The 6,000-nt window shown below is 39.8% G+C and overlaps 1 protein-coding gene across 17 annotated transcripts in view; it reads left to right on the top strand.

Moving 5' to 3' along the window:
• Positions 1-6,000, top strand: part of BAZ2B (bromodomain adjacent to zinc finger domain, 2B) — a 331,540-nt gene that overhangs the window by 232,735 nt on the left and 92,805 nt on the right. The window lies entirely within an intron of this gene.

The following is a 6,000-nucleotide window of genomic DNA, read 5'->3' as shown; positions in this document are numbered from 1 at the left end:
AATTACATATTGTTTTTGTGATTAATCACTATGCTTTAATTATGTTCAATTTATAATAATGAAAATACATCCTGCATATTAGATATTTACATTATGATTCATAACAGTAGCAAAATTAATAGTTATGAAGTAGCAAAAAAAATAATTTTATGATTGGGGGTCACCACAACATGAGGAACTGTATTAAAGGGTCGTGGCATTAGTAAGGTTGAGAACCACTGCTTTAATATTTCATGTAATACTGGTTTGGTGGTGTTGAACTCCTTTAGCTTTTTCTTGTCTGGGAAGCTGTTAACTTTGATTCTAAATAATAGTTTTTCTGGGTAGTGTAGTAATCTTGATTGTAGGTCTTTACTTTTCATTGCTTTTATTATTTCTTTCCATTTCCTTCTGTCCTGCAAATTTTCTGTTGAGAAATCAGCTGACAGTCTTATGGGAGCTCCTTTGTAGGTAACTTTTTTCTTCTTTTAAAATTTGTTGTTTGTTTTTAACCTTTTGCATTTTAATTATATGTCTTGGTGTGGGCCTTTTTGGGTTCATCGTGTTTGGGACTTGCATGTCTGAGCTTCCTGGACTTGTATGTCTGTTTCCTTCACCAGGTTGAAGAAGTTTTCTGTCATTATTTTTTCAAATAGTTTTTCAATGTCTTGCTCTCTCCATTCTTCTTCTGGCACCCCCAAGATGGAGATGTTGGTATGCTTGAAGTTTCTCAGAAGCTCCTTACACTATCCTCATTGTTTTGTATTCTTTTTTCATTTTGCTGTTACGATTGGGTGTTTTTTTGCTTCTTTATATTCCAAATCACTCTTTTGATTCTTGGCTTTATCTGTCTACTCTACTATTGATTCCCTGTTAATTATTTTTCATTTCAGTTAGTGTATGCTTCATTTCTGACTGTTTCCTTTTTATGGTTTCCATGTCCTTTTTTATGCTGTTGAAGTTTTCTCCCATTTCATCTATTTTCCTGCTAAGTTCTTTGAGCATCCTTATAACCAGTGTTATAAGTAGATTGCTTGTCTCCATTTTGTTCTTTTCTAGAGTTTTATTCTGTTGTTTCATTTGGGACATGTTTCTTTGTCTCCTCATTTTGGCAGCCTCTTTGTGTTTGTATCTATGTATTAGGTAATTAGTCTCTAGGGGCCTGCTAGAGTGGCCTAAATGAGGCAGGTGTCCTGTAGGATCCAGTGACACAGCCTCTCCATTCATCTGAGCTAGGTACTCCAGGTGCATGTGCATATGTGCATACTCCTCCCCCAGTGTGGCCATTGTACACCTTCCTGTTGTGTACACCTTCCTGTTGCAGTTGAGTCTTGGTTGCTGTTGGCACATCAGTGAGAGTGATTTACGCCCAGACTGATCGGCTGCAAAGACTGGCTGCTTCCACCGTGGAGGATCAGCTATGCCTGGGCCCACCCCACAGAGCAGGACTTACTTCAGTGGGGCCCTGGTGTCTGCTGAGTCTGTTGTGGAGGTGGTTGGGTGGTGCTTTGACATGGTCTGAAGCTGTCCATCTGTTACCCTGACTCTTGGGCCTCTCAGGAGGTGAAGGCCAAGGTCATCCGTCTTCTGCCTGTATTCTGGGGCCACACGGCAAAAGCTACAAAATGATCTGTCAATGGCTGCTATTTGTGCTAGGCTTTGATGCTCTCAAGAGAGGCCAATCTGTGAACCAAGTATGGCTGTCACTAGTGCTGGGCCTGGGGCCACTTAGCAAGTGGTACAGGGCATGCTAAGGCCAGACGCTGCTTATTTGAGAGATTTTAGGAAAGTCTGAAGCATGAGCCAAGACAGGCCATTCCTGTGGAAGACACTGGAAAAACATGGATGGGACCAAAAGTTGGGTTGGGCATGGTCTGTGGGTATTGCAGGGTGGGGCGAAGAGGGACAGCCAGGTTAATGGAAACTTAAATATGGTGTCTGCCTGTAAGTCTGTGTGTGTGTGTGTGGGAGGGCGGGTCTCATCAAAGGAAAAATGGCCTCTGCCAGCACTTCTGTCTGGCAGAAAGCTGCCCTCCAGCTCTCTCCCTGATGCCAGATAATTCATTTCCTCCCCTTATGTCCCTGGTGCCTTTAAAGCTGCTGCCTCAGTGCTGGAACTTAGAGGGAGTGAGCCTAAGTAAGTTTGTGTGCAGGACCTTTAAGTTGAACTGCCTAGGGCTCCAGCAGCCCTCCACCTCACTTAGCCACACTTCCTGCTGATTTTTATACCAGAAGTTATGGGGACTTCTCTTTCTGGCATTGGAACCCTGGGGTGGAGGGCCTGGTGTGGGGCTGGGACCCCTTGCTCCTCAGTGGGGACCTCTGCAGCCGAGATACCCCTCCTGAGGGTATCACCAGGGTGGCCACACATGGGTGTGGGACCAGCCTGTTCCCTCCTAGCAGTTTGATGTTGCTTCTTCTTTAAATCCCTAGTTGTAGTACTTTTGTTTGGCTAGATTTCAGGAGATTCTGAATGACTGTCATTCTCTAGTTCAGTTGTAATTTTAATGTGGTTGTAGGAGAATTCGAGTACCACTTTTACCTACACCACCTTCTTGATCAGAAGTTCTGTACCTGTTGCTCTTCAAGTGCTCTTTACTCTCCTCCCTTATCATTTCTTTCAAGGGCATTCCCAATAGAGTGAGCTCCCAGGGTCTATCTGTGCTGCTGCCAGCTTCTTTGAATGCCAGACAGTGACTGAAACACCATCCATTCCTTATTCTCATAGCATTTTGAAACAAATCCCACACATCATGCCCTGAATATATTTTTATATATATTTCTACAAGTTGAAAGTCCATATTTTTAAAACTTACACTATCCTTCCTACCTCTTAGAAATAGTGCTAAAATCTAGTAAAATCTAAAATCTTCAGTACCTCAACAATGTACAAGGCATTGAACAAGACTTTGGAGGCATGGATATGAAACAGATCCTTTCCTTAGTTCTCATAAGTACTCCACATTGACATCCCTAAACAAAATCAGTGTTGTTAAAGTAAAAAATGTTTCCAGTAACTAAAAACTTACAGAGGCACCTCTTTAATGATAAAAAGGGATCGATTCTGAGATAGCATAGTATAGTGGTGTTCATAGACATCTACATAGAAATAACACTAGAAAGACATGGGTTATCAAATGAAGGAAACTAGAACTTAAGATTTCAGAAGAAGGGCACCTTTGGATCATACGTGGTCTGGCATGAATTGTAGTAGTAGGTTGTTGAAGTAAAATGGACATGAAGGGCATTGTCCCTAAAGAAGAAGATCCTATAGTTTTTACCCAGTAATTTTCAATTTTAAGAAGCTTAAAAAAAATTCTTCCCTAGCCCTCTGCTTATGTAGTTTGAAAAGATATTCTTCAGTTAATTTTGATCATCTTTCCTGGGTTATACGTTTACATCATTTTGTACTGCTCACTTAATATCCTTAAGTCCAATTCCCTCATGTAGTCTGCATGTTTATTTAGAATAAAGATATTTTAAATTAAACAAATTAAGTCACAAACTAAAATATACACATAGCCTGTTGGCAAAAAAACTAATAATAAAAATTCAAGTTTGAATAAGTTCCGCTCCTGCTGCCATACACAGGAGCCAAAACATAAATGGTTTGATGATTTTAAAATGTTGTATGTTATCACTCCCTCTAATAGTTTCTTATCCCACTTAGAATTAATCCTTGTCATGGCCTACAAGACCCTGGGAGGTAAGATCCCTGCCAGTCTATCCTGCCATATCTCCTATGTCCCTGGTTCCCTGTGTGTGCCATAGCTAGTCTAGTTGGCTTCCCCATTCTGTGAACATATTAAACTTGTTTCCTTTGCTGCTTCCCATATTAAAGCATTCTTTGCTTGTTCTCCATTTAGGCCTCAGCTCAGAAAGGTTCTATCTGTATCTAAATCTTTACCCCACCCCACCCCCAAAACACACTATCTATCCAGTTATCCTGTTTTTTAGTCATGGTATTTATCTCTAAAACCCCTTATTTATATTGTTTGTTGATTCTCTGCCACCAGATCCCACTAGGGCAGAGTTGCTGTCTCTTTGTCACACCCCTCTATCCCCAGAGACTAAAGCATTCCCAGTACATAAGAGCCTTGAATATGTGCTAGTTTTTTATTGGAAGAAATAAGTATATAGTGAAACGAAAGTTCAAGGAGAGGGTTCTGAAATCCTTTTCCAGATTGAATGGGGGGTGGGTTCCTGGGGGGGTTAATAAGCTCTTCTTTGATCATTTTTTGATGAACCTAAGAAGACTCACTTTTTAAATGTTTAAATGGCATAACAGACATACTACCTAATTATGTGTGAATGAAAAAGAACTAACTACACACACACACTAATAGCAATTAAGGAGATGAAATTGGTGATATTGACACTCATTTTTCTAATATCTGGACTTGTAGCTCATATCTCCTTTGTTGTTGTTTTTTAAGTAGGGTCTAAATTGGTTACCTTATAAAAAAAGCATAGACTCTTTGCACATGGTCAGAGTATGCTATGCAAAACCACCTGCATCAGAATCACATTATGGGCATGTTAATGCAAATCCCTGTGTGCTGTTTGGAATTGGGACCTAGGAATCTGTGGGTTGCAGCAAGCTTTGCCAGTGAACATCGCACCATAAAGATTTAGGGTCTGCATCTCTAGACTTCACTCTTGAGAAGTGTAGGCCCCATTTCTCATGCCATCTATAATAATAAAAGCGCAATATGCTAATTAGACCGGACAGCCAAACGACCTTCCTGATGACCTTCCACATGAATCCGGGGCTGCAAGGGAAGCCTGGGTCCCGGGTGCCTGCTGACGGCTAGAGGGAAGCCCGGGTCCTGGGTGCCAGAGGGAAGCCAGTGCTGGCAGCCGGTGGAAGGAAGGCCTACTCTTGCACAAATTTCGTGCACTGGGTCTCTAGTCTTTAAATTAAAAAACCACACAGATGACTTGGGCATGGAATAGGAGTTTATTTCTTCCTGCTAGATCACTAAAGCTCCCTCATTTCTTTCCTTTCGTATCTAGCCCTTACTGAAACCAAAAGTGATAACTTCAATTTAAATTCCTTATGATTTTCATAGTCTTACTATAGGTGCTTAGAAACACACAACAGTTTGTTTGCAATGAAGTGTTTCTCCAACAAATGGTAGGCTTAATATTCCTATATTACTATTGTTTCCCTTTCATCTCTACTTTGGTTCCTCGTCACTTTCTGCTTTAGTGTGAGAGAAGATAGCTCAGGGAATGGTGGTAACTGTTAGTTGGCTTATTGAAGGTGTGTCTCTGGGGGAAGCATTGCAGTTGCTAGTTTGGAGCAGTTACAGTACCATTGAAAGCGAAATAAAACAGCAGGAGTGAACCTCCTCACTTCTATGTATTTTACTCGATTTGAATCAAATTTCAAAAGGCACGAAGGGAGAGTATAGATTTGCAATCTGTAACTATGGCTTAAATTTGACTTCCTGGTAAAGAGATATATGATTATCTTTCCTTCACCAGGCCCAGTAGTCATGAAAGGCCCTATTTCTATTAAGACCATAGCTTTCATATTTGTAAGGCCATAGCTTTTGTAATTGGTTGATTACCTTTTCTATATTTTGTTCTTTATCAGCAAACACTATTGAAATATTCCTAAGTAACTTTGGATTGTACTCAATCTTATTGCTCTATCATTTCAGTATTTTTCCTTTCAGTCTTCCTGTTGGCAGAATTTTAACTTTTCCAAAGTTATATAGTTATTTAGTTATAATTTATATTATGATTTTTCCTCTTTTTATCCACTACTATTGTCTATTCTTTAAACCCCAAACTTTCCTTTTCTATGACCTAATGTTCCTTTCTTCCAACTTTAGATTTCCTTCTTCCTATAGAATCTTAAGTGTTCCAGAAATTAATCTTTCTTTATCATATTTTTCTTTTTTATGTGAAATATGAAAAATTAAAATTTTGACCTTAATTAAAGCAGCTTGTAAGTCCTTTGCTACCTGTCTTATCTTCTCTATAGTACTTATTACTATATGGAATTATTTG

This window comes from Myotis brandtii, unplaced genomic scaffold (assembly GCF_000412655.1).
Source record: "Myotis brandtii unplaced genomic scaffold, ASM41265v1 scaffold125, whole genome shotgun sequence".
NCBI classification, from domain to species: Eukaryota; Metazoa; Chordata; class Mammalia; order Chiroptera; family Vespertilionidae; genus Myotis; species Myotis brandtii.
This window is presented reverse-complemented; position numbering and strand designations above follow the sequence as displayed.